We start from the raw sequence: 19,474 nt of genomic DNA, 5'->3' as shown, positions 1-19,474 counted from the left end.
AACATGTGGGTGGATCAAAAGGAGTACACTTCGGCTCAGCAACAGTGACTCAGGCATCAGGTTCATATTTCCAGCCGACAGGATCCTATACTCAGCATATGGGATCCTTCATGAATTCAGGAGCCTACTCAGGAGCACAGCAGGTTCTAGGATCCTCCTTTGTTCCAGGATCATCCCAGGTTCAAGGATCCTCCTTTGTTCCAGGATCATCCCAGGTTCAAGGATCCTCCTTCGTTCCAGGATCACCCCAAGTTTAGGGATCCCTCCAGATGCCAGGATCCTTGAAGAGTTTGCAAACAGGAAGTTCAGATGTCCATCAAGGAGATTTTATTCCAATGCAGACCATTGCTTCCACTGGTCCCTCCATCATCCCAGAATCCCAGCAATATGGATTCACATCCAATGTTCCTAACTTGAACCCGATGGGAGGTAACACTTTTAATAATTCTCTTACCACTAACCATGGATTCATGCAGGATGCAGGTATCAACCACGCTATGGCCAGAGAACTGCAGAAACTGAAGGATATGATATCAAGTGTTCCAGGGGTAGTCAAACCTATCCCAGAGATTGCAGATGGAAGCCATAAGGTATCTCGTTTTGCACCACCAATTTGTGATGCTGAGATACCCAAAAGATTCCATATTCCAACTATGAAGCTGTATGATGGTACAACGGATCCTAAGGAACACATAGCACAATACAGGGAGAGGATGGAGATCAATCCGATTCCAGAAAGGTTAAAGGAAGCATGCCTATGCAAGGGATTTGGATCCACTCTTACTGGATCAGCTCTTAAATGGCTGCTAAGTCTTCCCCTTACTCTATTACTTCGTTTGCTAATTTAGTTAACTTATTCAATAATCAATTTTCTTGTAGCAGAAAATTTGAACGATTGACTAGTGATTTATATAGGATAACTCAGGGTCATAATGAATCATTAAGGGATTATATAACCAAATTTAGTAAAGTATCCTTCGACATTCCCAACTTGGATGTAGCCACAGCTGTCGAGGACTTCAAAATGGGGTTGCTTAGGCATTCATTGTTCTATGATTATCTTGTTATGACACCATGCAGGAACCTAGACGAAGTAAGGACTCAGGCACTCAGGTTCATCCGGCTAGAGGATGACAAAAGGATCCAGGAGAGACAAGTAGGATCCTCAAAACAAGAAAAGCAAGGATCCTCTTTCAAAAACAACAAATTCAAATCCTACAATAGAACTGACAACCAGAACGTGCATGCTGTTGACCAAGAAGAGGATGATGAGGATTATCCTCCGATTTCTGAATACTGTTTTTCCGTTGATAATCATGAACTAATCCTTGCAATGCAGAATCTAGGAGAAAAAGCCAGATGGCCCAGGAAAAATGACAAACCAGCCGCAGCTAAAGATAAATCAAAGTGGTGTGCATACCATGAGGATTTTGGGCATTTGACAGAGGAATGCATCGCATTGAGAAGAAAAAAGGGACATTTAAAAGAGTTGTTGGGAAGAAAAAAGCCAAGGACTCAGGATCCTGAAAGGATCCCTGAAAAAGCTCCAGCTCCTCCGGCAGATGTACAAGTGATAAACTTTATTTCCGGAGGATCAGACATCTGTGGTACATCCTTTTCAGCAGCTAAAAGGCATGCAAAGGAGGCTAAAATCGATAATGGAGAAAGACCTATTCGAACATCAAGTGTCTCGGAAGGAAAAGTGATAACCTTTGATGAGGATGATCGCGTAGACATCCAGGATCCTCATCATGATAGTTTAGTTATTACTCTCTTTATTTCTAACCATTTTGTCCGCAGGATCCTAATTGACGGAGGAAGCTCAGTAAACATTATCCAGCTTGATGTTCTGAAGAAAATGGGTATTCCTGAATCAGACATCACACCAAGATCCTCCGTGCTTGTGGGATTTAGTGGCGAAACTAAGAAAACCCTGGGGGACATCAAACTCCCAATTTACGTGGAAGGATTACATAATTATCAGAAATTTTGTGTTATTGACTGTTTATCTTGTTGTAATGTTATCCTTGGCAGGCCCTGGATACACGATATGAAGGCAGTCCCATCCACCTACCATCAATGTGTGAAGCTCCCTAGCCCTTGAGGAATAATCAAGATCGATAGTGATCAGCAGGAGGCTAAGGATTGTTACACCTCATCAATGAAACCAGCCTCGAAATCAAGGGAGCAATAGCAATTAAAGTATCCTCCAAGGGATGTCTTGGAGGCAAGAGAGCAGGATGTGGACGAAATCCTCTTGGATCCTGATGATCCTGAATCCAAAATCTATATCGGATCAGGGATCCTTGGACAAATGAAAGAAGACATTGTATCCTTCCTCAAAAGAAGAAAATCTACCTTTGCATGGAAACATGAGGATATGACAGGTATATCTAAGGATATTATCACTCATAAACTTGGCATTGACAGGTCAGTTAAACCAATCCATCAAAAAAGGAGGAAGTTTGCACCAGAAAGAAATGCCATTATCCAGGAAGAGGTAGAAAGATTACTACGAGCAGGTATGATTAGAGAAGTAAAGTATCCAAAATGGCTGGCCAATGTGGTTGTTGTTCAAAAGAAAAATGGAAAGTGGAGGGTATGTGTCGATTTTACTGATTTAAATAAGGCATGTCCCAAGGATCCTTTCCCATTACCCCACATTGATTCCATGGTGGATGCAACGGCGGGTCATGAACTGTTAACCTTTATGGATGCATCATCTGGATTCCAACAAATTCAGATGGAACCATCTGACCAAGAGGATACGGCTTTTATGACCCCAACCGGTTTATATTGTTATATTGCTATGTCGTTTGGATTAAGGAATGCAGGTGCAACATATCAAAGGCTGGTGAACATGATGTTCAAAGATCAGATTGGACAAACTATGGAAGTATACATAGACGATATGGCAGTAAAATCCAAGAAAGCTGAGGATCACCTGAGGGACTTGGAGGAAGCATTTGATATCCTTGATAGTTATAACATGAAGCTTAATCCTTCAAAATGTCACTTTGGTGTTAAAGCAGGCAAATTCTTAGGATATATGGTAACCCAGAGGGGCATTGAAGCAAGCCCGGAACAAATCAAAGCATTGGTGAATATCAAATCCCCTGCCAACACTAAGGATGTGCAAAGACTAACAGGCAGGATAGCAGCTTTGAACAGATTCATATCCAAATCCTCAGAAAAGTGTAAAGAATTCTATGATATCCTAAGAAAGAACAAGAAATTCGAATGGACTGAAAAGCATGAGAATGCTTTACAAGCTCTCAAAGAATACATGTCCTCAGCTCCAGCATTGATGAAACCAGAAAAAGGAGATGTGTTATCCTTATATCTTGCGGTATCCTCAAAAGCAGTAAGTGCAGTCCTTGTTAAGGATCATGAAGGTACACAATATCCTGTCTATTATGTAAGTAAGAGTTTACTTGATGCTGAATCCAGGTATTCACACCTTGAAAAACTTATTCTTGCATTAATTATGGCATCTACTAAACTAAGACATTATTTTGAAACCCATGTTATTGTTGTTAGAACTAATTTTCCAATTAAGAATGTCCTCAGGAAACCAGAGATGTCCGGAAGGATGGCTAAGTGGGCAGTAAAGCTTAGTGCCCATGATATAAGATATGAGCCTAGAACAGCCATCAAATCTCAAGCATTAGCGGACTTTGTGGCTGATTTCAGTAGTGATTTACAAAAGGAAGCCGAATTGGAAGTCTAGCAGCTGGATGAAACCAAGGATCCTTGGATACTACATACTGATGGATCCTCAAATGTTAAAGGCACGGGGCTTGGTATACTACTAAAATCGCCACAGGGGGACATAATACCCCACTCCATAGCTTGTGAGTTCCAAGCCACTAATAATGAGGCTGAATATGAAGCCTTGATTGCTGGTTTGCAAATTGCTAAGCATATGGGGATCAGGTATCTTGAGGTATACGTGGATTCATTGTTAATCACTAATCAGTTTAATGGATCCTATGCTGTTAAAGGCGAAAAACTAACCAAATATTTAGAGATAGTCAAAGAATTGGCACTCTCCTTTGTTTTCTTTAGTTTGACACAGGTACCAAGGGAAGAAAATACAGAAGCTGATGCATTGGCCAATCTAGGATCATCTTTGAAGATCCCAGAGGATATAAGTATCCCTATCATCCATATCCTGGCTCCTGCTATTGAAAATCAGGTGGCCATGGAAATAGAAGAGGATTCTGTGATGATCCCTAGTGAGGATACTCAATCTTGTTCAGGATCATGGATCTCACCAATCATGAGATACTTACAACACGGAGAGATTCCGATGGGAGAAAACCCTAGGGCTTTCAGAATTAAGGTATCTCAATTCACAATCTTAAATAATATGCTGTATAAGCGATCTCTTGCAGGACCATATTTAAGATGTATCGAGGATCCTGAAGTTCAAAAAGTTTTAAAAGACTTCCATGAAGGAGATTGTGGAAACCACACTGGGGGCAGGGCATTGTTCTCAAGGATCTTAAGGACAGGATACTACTGGCCAACTATGAAAAGGGATGTTGTGGAGTATGCTAAGAAGTGTGATCCTTGTCAAAGACACAACAATATCCTTCATCAGCCGGCTGAATTTCTACATCCTATACCATCTTCTTGGCCATTCATGAGATGGGGGATGGATATAGTTGGCAAGCTCCCTAAGGCACCTGGTGGAAAAGTGTTCATGCTTGCTATGACTAATTACTTCTCCAAGTGGATAGAGGCTGAGGCTTTTGCCCAAGTCAGAGAAAAGGAAGTTATATCCTTTATTAAGAGAAATATTATAACTAGATTCGGCATTCCTTCTGAAATTGTATGTGATAATGGTTCCCAATTTATTGGGAGCAGAACTACTAACTTTTGTGACAGCTGGGGGATTAAGATGATAACATCAACACTGTTAGGGCTGGATTTTTATAAAACATGATCCTTACATGTGATCCTAACCAGTGATCCTTGTTTCTTTGGCAGATAGTGATCCTCAGCAGAGTTCCAGGATCAGGATCACGGACCGTCATAGGATCCTCATGCTAACAGTTGCTTTCATTGAACTTAATGTCATTTTGCAGGAATGTCTAGCAGGATCCGCTCTTAGCATCACAATCAAGGGACGCGTCTTTACAACTTTGGCATATGCTTAATCAGAGATGAACGTTGTGAAGGATATGGAAACTTGGCATGATTTAAGGGCGATAATTTAGGCTAGATTTACTTTTATTTCTAAAGGGGTAATGAGCTGATTATTAGTTTGTTTACCTAAAATAGGCCACTCACACTTGTATATATAACACTCTTCCCCATTCGGAAGACACACAACACATTTCTCACACGCTTAGACACTCGATACTATAGTGATCCTTGTACTCAGCTCATTATCATCCGAAGTTGTAACCATTTTTTGTTATATTGAAGTTTGGTGATCGGTAATTGCCATCACCCGATGTTTTTTATGCCGGAGATCATACATTGATCAAGGGCTTTTTCCTCGTATAAATCCTTGTGTCACTTGCATATTTCTTATTAAAGTGATCCTTTACTTTTTCAACAAACCAAGCATCATTCCCCGTTTACTTAGAGTTTGGTTGCATTATCCTTGTGTGATTTTTGACCAAAACAAACACCAGTCCACCCACAAGCTAATGGTCAAGCAGAATCATCCAACAAGATCATCATCAACAATTTGAAGAAGAAACTTGGATCCAAGAAGGGGAAATGGGCAGAAGAATTACCTTATGTGCTTTGGGCTGATAGGACAACCCCCAAGAATGCTACTGGTCAAACACCATTCTCTTTGGTATTTGGGGCAGAATCAGTGATCCCAACAGAAATGGTGGTTCCAACTGCTAGAACAAGTACCCGTGATCCTGAGGAAAATGATCAGAACTTGGTTCAAGACTTGGATACTATTGACGAAATCAGGGATTTGGCTAGGATAAGGATGGCTAGCTACCAACAAAGAATGGCTGGTGCTTACAACAAAAATGTCAGGATAAGGAAATTCCAAGTTGGGGATATGGTATTGAGAAAAGCATTCCAAAATACCACAAATCCTGCTGATGGGAAATTGGCACCAAAATGGGAAGGCCCTTATTTGATTGAAGCCGAAGCAGGAAAGGGGGCATATAGATTGCTAACCATGGAAGGTAATTTGTTACCAAGAGCCTGGAATGCTGTCCACTTGAAGAATACATCCACAGCGATGTCGGCAGTCAATTCATCTACTGGCATTCCACCTTTGCCTCCACCACCAGCTGGATCTCAGAAAAATGCTGAGAAGAGACCAACTTCTATCTCCTCTAAACCATCATCTTCTGCTCTAACTTCTTCTGTTCCCAGTAGTAGTGATATATTTACTTTGATTTTGCAGATGAGGGATCGTATCCAGCAGCAGGATGAAACTAATGACAGGATCCTCAGAGAAATCGGAGATCTCAAAAGGCAAAAGAAAACGGCAGAGGATCATTCCCCACTAATGCCCAAATCTTTGAATTTTGATACTCCAATGATTACTTCTCAGCCATCAGAGGTCCCAGACATTTAATATATGGGTGGATCAAGAGGAGTGCATTTCATCCCAGCAACAATGACTCAGGCATCAGGATCATATTTCCAACCGGCGGGATCCTACGCCCAGCATTTGGGATCCTTCATGAGCTTAGGATCCTCCTTTGTCCCAGGATCATCACGGGTTCAAGGATCCTCCTTCGTTCCGGGATCATCCCAGGTTCAAGGATCCTCCTTTGTTCCAGGATCATCCCAGGTTCAAGGATCCTCCTTCGTCCCAGGATCATCCCAGATTCAAGAATCCCTACAGATACCAGGATCCTTGAAGAATTTGCAAACAGGAAGCCTAGATGTCCGTCAAGGAGATTTTATTCCAATGCAGACCATTGCTTCCACTGGTCCATCCATTATCCCAGAATCCCAGCAATATGGATTCACACCCAATGTTCCTAACTTGAACCCGATGGGAGGTAACACCTTAAATAATTATCTTACCACTAACCATGGATTCGTGCAGGATACAGGTATCAATCATGCTATGGCCAGGGAGTTACAGAAGCTGAAGGATATGATCTCAAGTGTTCTAGGGGTAGTCAAGCCTATCCCGGAGATTGCAGATGGAAGCCATAAGGTATCTCGTTTTGCACCACCAATTTGTGATGCAGAGGTACCCAAAAGGTTCCATATCCCTACTATGAAGCTGTATGATGGTACAACGGATCCTGAGGAGCACATAGCACAATACAGGGAGAGGATGGAGATCAATCCAATCCTAGAAAAGTTAAAGGAAGCATGCCTATGTAAAGGATTTGGATCCACCCTTACTGGATCAGCTCTTAAATGGCTGCTAAGTCTTCCCCCTTACTCTATCACTTCATTTACTAATTTAGTTAATTTGTTTAATAATCAATTCTCTTGTAGTAGAAAATTTGAAAGATTAACTAGTGATTTATATAGGGTAACTCAAAGTCATAATGAATCATTAAGGGATTATATAACTAAATTCAGTAAAGAATCCTTGGACATTCCCAACTTGGATATGGCCACGGCTGTTGAGGCCTTCAAAATGGGACTGCTTAAGGATTCATTGTTCTATGATGATCTTGTTATGACACCGTGCAGGAACCTAGATGAAGTAAGAACTCGGGCACTCAGGTTCATCCGGCTAGAGGATGACAAGAGGATCCAGGAGAGGCAAGTAGGATCCTCAAAACAGGAAAAACAAGGATCCTCTTTCAAGAACAATAAGTTCAAATCCTACCATAGAAATGACAACCAGAACGTGCATGCTGTTGACCAGGAAGAGGATGATGAGGATTATCCTCCGATTTCTGAATATTGTTTTTCTGTTGACAATCATGAACTAATCCTTGCAATGCAGAATCTAGGAGAAAAAGCCAGATGGCCCAGAAAGAATGACAAACCATCCGGGACTAAAGACAAGTCAAAGTGGTGTGCATACCACGAGGATTTTGGGCATCTAACTGAAGAATGCATAGCATTAAGAAAAGAAATTGGATATCTGTTAAGCAAGGGGCATCTAAAAGAATTGTTGGGAAGAAAAAAGCAAAGGACTCAGGATCCTGAAAGGATCCCTGAAAAGGCTCCAGCCCCTCCGGCGAATGCACAAGTGATCAACTTTATTTCCGGAGGATCAGATATTTGTGGTACATCCTTCTCGGTAGCCAAAAGCAAAAATGGATAATGGAGAAAGACCTATTCGAACATCAAGTGTCTCGGAAGGAAAGACGATAACGTTTGATGAGGATGATCGCATTAACATCCAGGATCCTCATCATGATAGTTTAGTTATTACTCTCTTTATTTCTAACCATTTTGTCCGCAGGATCCTTATCGACGGAGGAAGCTCAGTAAACATTATCCAGCTTGATGTTCTAAAGAAAATGGGTATCCCAGAATCAGACATCACACCAAGATCCTCCGTGCTTGTGGGATTCAGTGGAGAAACGAAGAAAACTCTGGGGGACATCAAACTCCCAATCTACGTGGAAGGATTACATAATTATCAAAAATTTTGTGTTATTGACTGTTTATCTTGTTGCAATGTTATCCTTGGCAGGCCCTGGATACATGATATGAAAGCAGTCCCATCCACCTACCATCAATGTGTGAAACTCCCTAGCCCATGGGGGATAATCAAGATCGACAGTGATCAGCAGGAGGCTAAGGATTGTTATACCTCATCCATGAAGCCAACCTCGAAGCCAAGGGAACAATAGCAATTACAGATTCCTCCAAGGAATGTCTTGGAGGCAAGGGAACAAGATGTGGACGAAATCCTCTTAGATCCTAGTGATCCTGAATCAAAAATCTATATCGGATCAGGGATCCTTGGCAAGATGAAAGAAGACATAATATCCTTCCTCAAAAGAAGAAAATCTACCTTTGCATGGAAACATGAAGATATGACAGGTATATCTAAGGATATGATCACTCATAAACTTGGCATTGACAGGTCTATCATACCAATCCATCAAAAAAGGAGGAAGTTTACACCAGAAAGGAATGCCATTATCCAAGAAGAAATAGAGAGACTACTTCGAGCAGGTATGATCAGAGAGGTAAAATATCCAAAATGGTTAGCCAATGTGGTTGTTGTCCAAAAAGAAAAACGGAAAGTGGAGGGTATGTGTCGATTTCACGGATCTGAATAAGGCATGTCCCAAGGATCCTTTCCCACTACCCCACATTGACTCCATGGTGGATGCAACGGCGGGGCATGAACTGTTGACCTTTATGGATGCATCATCTGGATTCCAACAAATTCAGATGGAACCATCTGACCAAGAGGATACAGCCTTTATGACCCCAACCGGTTTATATTGTTATATTGCCATGCCTTTTGGACTAAGAAATGCAGGTGCAACATATCAAAGGCTGGTGAATATGATGTTCAAAGATCAAATAGGAGAAACTATGGAAGTATACATAGATGATATGGTAGTCAAGTCAAAGAAAGCTGAGGATCACCTAAGGGACTTGGAGGAAGCATTTGATATCCTTGATAATTATAACATGAAGCTTAATCCTTCAAAATGCCACTTTGGTGTTAAAGCAGGTAAATTTCTAGGATATATGGTAACTGTTAGGGCTGGATTTTTACTATGAATGATCCTTATACGTGATCCTAACCAGTGATCCTTATTTCTTTGGCAGGCAGTGATCCTCAGCCGGACCTCAGGATCAGGATCACGGGACATTGAGGTGATCCTAGTACTAACGGTCATTTTCGATTACTACAATATTATTTTGCAGGAATATCTAGCAGGATATGCCCTACATATCATGATCCAGGGACGCGCTTTTACAAATATGGCAAGAGCTGAATTGAAGATGAACGTTGTGCCGGATATGGAAACATGGCTTGATCTAAGGGCAGCAATTTAGGCTAGATTATCTTTATTTCTAAAGGGGTAATGAGCTGATTAGTGGTCTATCTACCTAAAATAAGTTACCTACACATGTATAAATACCCATCTTCCTCATTCGGAAGAACACACACAACATACGACACAACTCTCAACACTTAGACACTCAGTGATCCTTGTACTCAGCTCATTATCATCCGAAGTTGTAACTACATTTTTGTTATATTGAAGTTGGTGATCGGTAGTTGCCATCACCCGAGGTTTTTTATGCCGGAGATCATACATTGATCAAGGGCTTTTTCCTCGTATAAATCATTGTGTCTTTGCATATTCATCACAGAAGTGATCCTTTACTTTTATAGCTAACCAAGCATCATACCCCGTTTACATAAAGTTTGGTTACATTATCCTTGTGTGATTTTTTGACCAAAACAGTTTGGCGCCCACCGTGGGGCAATTGGTGCTTCATTCATAAAGAAAATCTTTTGTTCGAAATCATTTCAAAGAGTTACATGGCTTCATCATCGAAGAACACTTCCACGGCGATGTCTGCAGTCACCTCAGCACAAACCACTCTACCTCCTCCACCGACAGGATCCCAGAGAAATGCTGAGAAGAGACCAACCCCTTCTTTCTCTAAACCTCCATCTTCTTCTGCTATGAATTCTTCTATTCCCAGTACTAGTGATGTGTTTGCTTTAATTTTGCAGATGAAGGATCGTATGCAGCGGCAGGATGAAACTAATGACAGGATCCTCAGGGAGATTGGAGATCTCAAAAGACAAAAGAAAGCGGCAGAGGATCATTCCCCACTGATGCCAAAATCCTTGAGTTTTGAGACTCCAATGGTCACCTCTCAGCCATCAGGGATCCCAGACGTACAGATCACAGGGGAGACGAGAGGATTACATCTCAAGTCAGCAGCAATGACTCAGACATCGGGCTCGTATTTTCAGCCAGCAGGATCCTATCCTCAGTATATGGGATCCTTCATGAATCCGGGAGCCTATCCGGGGGCACAGCAGTTTCAAGGATCCTACTTTATTCCAGGATCGTTCCAGGGCCAAGGATCCTCCTTTGTTCCAGGATCATCCCAGGTTCAAGGATCCTCCTTCGTTCCAGGATCATCCCAGATACCAGGATCCTTACAGATGCCAGGATCCCTAAAAAGTTTGCAAGCAGGGAATCTAGATGTCCATCAAGGGGACTTCATTCCAATGCAGACCATTGCTTCCACTGGTCCCTCCGTTATTCCAGAATCCCAGCAATACGGATTCCCTAACTTGAACCCAATGGGAGGTAACACTTTAAACAATTATCCTACCACTAACCATGGATTCATGCAGGATACAGGTACCAATCACGCTATGGCCAGGGAATTACAGAAACTAAAGGACATGATCTCAAGTGTTCCAGGGGTAGTCAAGCCTATCCCAGAGATTGCAGATGGAAGCCACAAGGTATCACGCTTTGCACCACCAATTTGTGATGCAGAGGTGCCCAAAAGGTTCCATATCCCTACCATGAAGCTGTATGATGGCACGACGGATCCAGAGGAGCATATAGCACAATACAGGGAAAGGATGGAAATCAATCCTATCCCAGAAAAGTTAAAGGAAGCATGCCTATGTAAAGGATTTGGATCCACTCTAACTGGATCAGCTCTTAAGTGGCTGCTAAGTCTTCCCCCTTACTCTATTACTTCATTTGCTAATTTAGTTAATTTATTCAATAACCAATTCTCTTGTAGTAGAAAATTTGAAAAATTAACCAGTGATTTGTACAGGATAACTCAAAATAATAATGAATCATTAAGGGATTATATAACTAAATTTAGTAAAGAATCCTTGGATATTCCCAACTTGGATATGGCTACGGCTGTTGAAGCCTTCAAAATGGGACTTCTTAAGGATTCATTATTCTATGATGATCTTGTTATGACACCTTGCAGGAATTTAGATGAAGTAAGAACTCGAGCACACAGGTTTATCCGGCTAGAGGATGACAAGAGGATCCAGGAGAGACAAGTAGGATCCTCAAAACAAGATAAGCAAGGATCCTCCTTCAAAAACAACAAGTTCAAATCCTACCATAGAAACGAGAACAAGAATGTGCATGCTGTCGACCAAGAAGAGGATGATGAAGAATATCCTCCAATCTCAGAATATTGTTTTTCCGTTGACAATCACGAACTAATCCTTGCAATGCAGAATCTAGGTGAAAAGGCTAGGTGGCCCAGGAAGAATGATAAACCATCCGGGACTAAAGACAAGTCCAAATGGTGTGCATACCATGAGGATTTCGGCCATCTAACTGAAGATTGCATAGCCTTAAGAAAAGAAATTGGATACCTGCTAAGCAAGGGGCATCTAAAGGAATTGTTGGGAAGAAAAAAGCAAAGGACCCAGGATCCTGAAAGGATCCCTGAAAAGGCTCCAGCACCTCCGGCAAATGCACAAGTGATTAACTTCATATCCGGAGGATCAGACATTTGTGGAACATCCTTCTCAGCGGCCAAAAGACATGCAAAAGAATCAAAAATGGATAATGGAGAAAGGCCTATTAGAACCTCAAGCGTCTCAGAAGGAAAGATGATAACATTTGATGAGGATGATCGCATCAACATCCAGGATCCTCATCATGACAGTTTAGTTATCACTCTCTTTATCTCTAACCATTTTGTCCGAAGGATCCTTATCGATGGAGGGAGCTCAGTGAACATAATCCAGCTTGATGTCTTGAAGAAGATGGGAATCCCAGAATCAGACATCACACCAAGATCCTCCGTGCTTGTAGGATTCAGTGGAGAAACGAAGAAAACTCTGGGGGACATCAAACTCCCAATCTACGTGGAAGGATTACATAATTACCAAAAATTTTGTGTTATTGACTGTTTATCTTGTTGCAACGTTATCCTTGGCAGGCCTTGGATACATGACATGAAAGCAGTTCCATCTACCTACCATCAATGTGTGAAGCTCCCTAGCCCATGGGGGATAATCAAGATCGACAGTGACCAGCAGGAAGCTAAGGATTGCTATACCTCATCCATGAAGCCAACCTCGAAGCCAAGGGAGCAATAGCAATTACAGTATCCTCCGAGGAACGTCTTGGAGGCAAGGGAACAAGATGTAGATGAAATCCTCTTGGACCCTAGTGATCCTGAATTAAATCTCAAGCACTAGCTGACTTTGTGGCTGATTTCAGTAGTGATCTACAAAAGGGAGCAGAATTGGAGGTCCAGCAGCTGGATGAGACCAAGGATCCTTGGATACTACACACCGACGGATCCTCAAATATCAAAGGCACAGGGCTAGGGATCCTACTAAAATCGCCACAGAGGGACATAATACCCCACTCTATAGCTTGTGAGTTCCAGGCAACTAACAATGAGGCTGAGTATGAAGCCTTAATTGCTGGCTTACAAATTGCTAAGGATATGGGGGTAAAATATCTCGAAGTATATGTAGATTCATTATTGATCACCAATCACTTTAATGGATCCTATGCTGTTAAAGGTGAAAAACTAACCAAATATTTAGAGATAGTCAAAGAATTGGCACTCTCTTTTGTTTCTTTTAGCTTAACACAGGTACCAAGGGAGGATAACACGGAAGCTGACGCATTGGCCAACCTAGGATCATCTTTGAAGATTCCAGAAGATATAAGTATCCCTATCATCCATATCCTGGCTCCTGCTATTAAAAAACAGGTGGCCATGGAAATAGAAGAGGATACTGCAATGATCCCTAGTGAAGAAGCCCAACCTAATTCAGGATCATGGATCTCACCGATCATGGGATATTTGCAACACGGGGAGATCCCGATGGGAGAAAATCCTAGAGCTTTCAGGATTAAGGTATCTCAATTCACAATTCTGAATAATGTGTTATATAAGCGATCTCTTGCAGGACCATATTTGAGATGTATCGAGGATCCTGAAATTGAAGAGGTGTTGAAGGATTTCCATGAAGGAGATTGTGGAAACCACACTGGGGGCAGGGCATTATTCTCAAGGATCCTTAGAACAGGATACTACTGGCCAACCATGAAAAGGGATGCTGTAGAGTATGCTAAGAAATGTGATCCTTGCCAAAGACATAGCAATATCCTTCACCAACCAGCTGAATTACTACACCCCATACCATCCTCTTGGCCATTCATGAGATGGGGAATGGATATAGTTGGCAAGCTCCCTAAAGCACCTGGTGGAAAAGTATTTATGCTTGCCATGACTGACTATTTTTCCAAGTGGATAGAAGCTGAAGCCTTCGCTCAAGTCAGAGAAAAGGAAGTCATATCCTTCATTAAAAGAAACATTATAACCAGATTTGGCATCCCCTCTGAAATTATATGTGATAATGGTTCTCAATTCATTGGAAGGAGAACCACTAACTTTTGTGACAGTTGGGGAATCAAGATGATAACATCAACACCAGTTCATCCACAAGCCAATGGTCAAGCAGAATCATCCAACAAGATCATCATCAACAATCTGAAGAAGAAGCTAGGATCCAAGAAAGGAAAATGGGCAGAGGAGTTACCTTATGTGCTATGGGCTGATAGGACAACTCCCAAGAATGCCACTGGCCAAACACCTTTCTCTTTAGTATTTGGGGCAGAAGCAGTGATCCCAACAGAGATGGTGATCCCAACTGCTAGAACAAGTGCTCGTGATCCTGAAGAAAATGCTACAATCCTAGCTCAGGATTTGGATACTATTGAGGAAAACAGGGATCTAGCTAGGATAAGGATGGCAAGCTACCAACAAAGGATGGCTGGTGCCTACAACAAGAATGTCAGGATAAGGAAGTTCCAAGTCGGAGATATGGTGTTGAGAAAAGCATTTCAAAACACCATCAATCCTGCTGACGGGAAGCTAGCACCAAAATGGGAAGGTCCCTACTTGATTGAAGCTGAAGCAGGAAAGGGGGCATACAGGTTGCTAACCATGGAAGGAAACTTGTTACCAAGAGCCTGGAATGCTGTTCACTTAAAGAAATATTTCATGTGAACATGATCCTTCCTGCATGTGATCCTTACATTGAAATATCCTTGAAGGATCCTGGAGATATCGTTGATCCTTACTCAGGTAATATGCTTATCCTAAAACTATTGCATTTTCTTACCTTTTGCCTAAGGATAAGGATCATGTATCCTTCATCCTCTACTCACAAACCATTTGAGTTATGATAGTTCAGGTATCTCCAGCATATCATCAAAGATCTTCAAAAGCATCACAGATCCTCGGGTCCAACCCCAGTTATCCTTGGGATTATCCCCAGTTTCCGCCAGCAGCGCACGATGATCCTGATATAGTTCATGTCTTTGGGATCAGTACCCATTTTCGGGGCTGGCGACCTCATCGTACTGGCTATACTTGGGATCCTACGTATAATGGTGGACGCACCATACATCCGTTCCTAAGGTTTCTAACGTTTTCACGTTAGCTAAGGTTTTGACATTTTCATGTCACTAAGTTTGGATAGTTGCCAGAAAGGGCCATACTCCAGTTTACATACGATCCTTTGGGCTTGTCCCCAGTTATCCTTTGGGCTTGTCCCCAGTGATCCTCCGGGATCATCACCAGTTATCCTTTGGGCTTGTCCCCAGTGATCCTCCGGGATCATTCTCAGTTATCCTTTGGGCTTGTCCCCAGTTACTAACTTATCTTTTATATTGGCTTAGTCCCAAGTTATATTCCATTTTTTCAGGTTTTCGAAGTTAAACGATTAAGGATCCTTAATCCTTATTATCCATTAAAGTTTTACCTATGGTAATTTCGATTAAAGGTTAGGATCCTAACTTGGATCCTCAGGTATGATCCTTAACTACTTTTAATTTCATTATTCATTTGAATAACCTTTAGACCTTGACAACTGAACCTATGATCCTTAAAATAAACTATCTTGGAAACTTTCGATTATAGGATATTTGATCCAGGATCATATCCTAAATTTCTTAAACATAATTTGCTCAAACTTTTCAAACAAACATGTGTCAAAACAATTGAAAATCAAAAAGGATAACAACACAAGATAAGCCAGAAAGATTGAAGTTATATTATTAAACCAAAGGATCATTAACCCTTTCGAAAAAGTTGTCAAAATTACCTACCCAAAGCTTCTACCAGCAATACGTGGCCCGTCCGCTGGGGTAGGTAAAGGGTGTCCATGATAATAGGTTCAAAAGTATTGCAGGGAAATTAGAAGGCGGCAGGATCACAACGGCTTCATCCCCCAAACAGAGGATCCCTCCACCATGTGTAATCCTACCTATTGTTCAAAGGATCCAGGATCCTTAACCCTAAAAAACTATTGTCCAGAAATTACAAACCATAATTGTTCACAAACCATCAACCACAAACCACTACCAAAAACCTAAAAAATTGGGCTCCGGCCTAGTCAACAATATCCATCATCGCCCAATCATGCAGCTTACTTCTCTGCTGCTCCATCTCCACCAGCATCTTCACCTTGATCCTTGCCAGCATCACCTCCCTCCAGCATTGGGATGTCCTCAGCATCATCGTCATCTTCCAATTCTGCTAGCCTTGCCTTCCAACCTTCAACATCCCATGTGCTCCTGTCAAAGGAAGGATCCTGAGCCTCCGTAGCCATCTGCAGTTGTATCTTGTACATGGTTACCGCAGCAGAGACCTTAGCGTCTTGGGTAATGTCATGCTTCTCATAATCAAACTTGATCAACGCTTTAACAGCCTCATCTTTGACTGCCCGGATCTCCTTCTCAAGATCGGCAATCTTAAGATCCTTCAGCCCACACGTCTGTTGAAGGTCAGCAATTTGACGATCCTGATCCTCAACCTGATTGACGTAAGTCTCCATTTCGGAGAATTTCTAAAGAAGACAACAGGAAAGCAACATCAGACACATGTGATCCTCGGACTTGTCGAAGACAATTAACAGGGGCAGTGATCCTAACCTCATCAAAATAGTCAAGGAATTGCTGACGGAGAAGAGGAAATCCTTGAAGGTCATCTGAAGCCTTCCTCTTTTTCCCTTTGCCTCGGGCAGGAACTTTAGGGGCTGAGACTGAAGGGCTGGCAGCAGGAGCCTTCTTCTTCTTAGAAGACGTGACATTGGCAAGGTCACTTATCCCAAACATGGAGGCAGATTTAACAGACCTGGCAGACTTTCCGGCACCTACACCATTCAAAAACAAGATAAGTTCCCTTGTTAAATTAAATACTTTCACATAAAACTTATTTTCTATGAGGATACTTACTTGACATTGTGGCAGATGCAGAGGATATCTCTTGAGAATCTTGGATAATAACCTGGAAACTTCGAACTTCAGGATCAAGCTTCTTGAAAGCTAACACTCTCTCTTTGGCAGCAGGGGTCAAGTCTAAATGAGCAACGGAGATAGCTGCATAAAAAGACAAAAAAGAAAAGATATCAGTGATCCTCATCATACAAGACAGGACTGATAGTGATCCTTCAAGGATCCTCTACCCTACCATGAGTGACCCATTCCTCGGGCAGATCCTTCCCATCCGGGATGGAATCCCTCTTAACAAAGAAAAACCGACGTTTCCAGTTGGCATCATTCTTGGTCACTCTGAAAATGGGATGATCCTCCCCAGCTTTCCGTTTCAACAAGTACCGGTGAGAACCAAAGGTGGTGAGATCATAAAGTTCAGCTAACTCTGACATCCCCAAATCAATCCCTTCTTGCTCGATGATCCTCTCGAAGGTATATAGAACCCTCCAGATCATCGGCATAGCTTGGATATATGAGATGCCGGTAAGAGAGAAGAAAGATTGGGTGAACATCGGAAAAGGATATGAATACCCAATGAGGAAGGGAGTAGCAGGAAAAGCCACCCAGACATCTGAGACAAAATCACTCAGAGCAGTAGGATCAAAGGGTTTGAAAACAACATTCGCTGGGAAACAATGGCGAATCTTGTCTATTTGGATATCGGTAAAGCAGCATCTCTCCGTAGGAGAATCTTTGATAATCCCCTGGCTTTTCAAGGGACTATCCTTCTTAGAGCCTTTGTGCGGTGAATTCCGAAGAAGCATATTCGAGATGAAAACAGGGTAAAAGCAAGAAAGAACAGAGCAAAGAAGAAAAAGAAGAAGATGATACCTGATCAAGCCTTCGGTGACGATTATAAAGGAAGATACTTCGAATTTAAATGCAAAATGATCCTAACCCTATCTCCTATTTATAATGATGATCCGCAGGGATTGTCACATCAGTGACGTAAATATCCTAACGGCTAGTCCATGTACAACGGCTAGTAAACCGGAATCGTCCGTTAGAGATAAGCTCAAAACAAAATATAACTCATCTATTTACAATTAACTCCTTATATTTTGGGGGCAATTGTTAGGGCTGGATTTTTACTATGAATGATCCTTATACGTGATCCTAACCAGTGATCCTTATTTCTTTGGCAGGCAGTGATCCTCAGCCGGACCTCAGGATCAGGATCACGGGACATTGAGGTGATCCTAGTACTAACGGTCATTTTCGATTACTACAATATTATTTTGCAGGAATATCTAGCAGGATATGCCCTACATATCATGATCCAGGGACGCGCTTTTACAAATATGGCAAGAGCTGAATTGAAGATGAACGTTGTGCCGGATATGGAAACATGGCTTGATCTAAGGGCAGCAATTTAGGCTAGATTATCTTTATTTCTAAAGGGGTAATGAGCTGATTAGTGGTCTATCTACCTAAAATAAGTTACCTACACATGTATAAATACCCATCTTCCTCATTCGGAAGAACACACACAACATACGACACAACTCTCAACACTTAGACACTCAGTGATCCTTGTACTCAGCTCATTATCATCCGAAGTTGTAACTACATTTTTGTTATATTGAAGTTGGTGATCGGTAGTTGCCATCACCCGAGGTTTTTTATGCCGGAGATCATACATTGATCAAGGGCTTTTTCCTCGTATAAATCATTGTGTCTTTGCATATTCATCACAGAAGTGATCCTTTACTTTTATAGCTAACCAAGCATCATACCCCGTTTACATAAAGTTTGGTTACATTATCCTTGTGTGATTTTTTGACCAAAACAGTAACTCAGAGGGGCATCGAAGCAAGCCCGGAGCAAATTAAAGCACTAGTGAATATCAAATCCCCTGCCAATGCTAAGGATGTGCAAAGGCTAACAGGCAGGATAGCAGCTCTAAACAGGTTCATATCAAAATCCTCAGAAAGATGTAAAGAATTTTATGATATCTTAAGGAAAAACAAGAAGTTTGAATGGACTGAAAAACACGAGAATGCTTTACAAGCCCTTAAAGAATAAATGTCCTCAGCACCAGCATTAATGAAACCCGGAAAAGGAGATGTGTTATCCTTATATCTGGCGGTATCCTCAACCGCTGTAAGTGCTGTCCTTGTTAAGGATCACGAAGGTACACAACATCATATTTACTATGTAAGTAAGAGTTTACTTGATGCAGAATCCAGGTACTCACACCTTGAGAAACTTATTCTCGCATTAATTATGGCATCAACTAAGTTAAGACATTATTTTGAAACCCACACTATTGT

Source organism: Helianthus annuus, chromosome 3 (assembly GCF_002127325.2).
Source record: "Helianthus annuus cultivar XRQ/B chromosome 3, HanXRQr2.0-SUNRISE, whole genome shotgun sequence".
Lineage (NCBI taxonomy): Eukaryota > Viridiplantae > Streptophyta > Magnoliopsida > Asterales > Asteraceae > Helianthus > Helianthus annuus.
The sequence above is the reverse complement of the archived record's forward strand: the minus strand, read 5'-3'. Positions refer to the sequence as shown.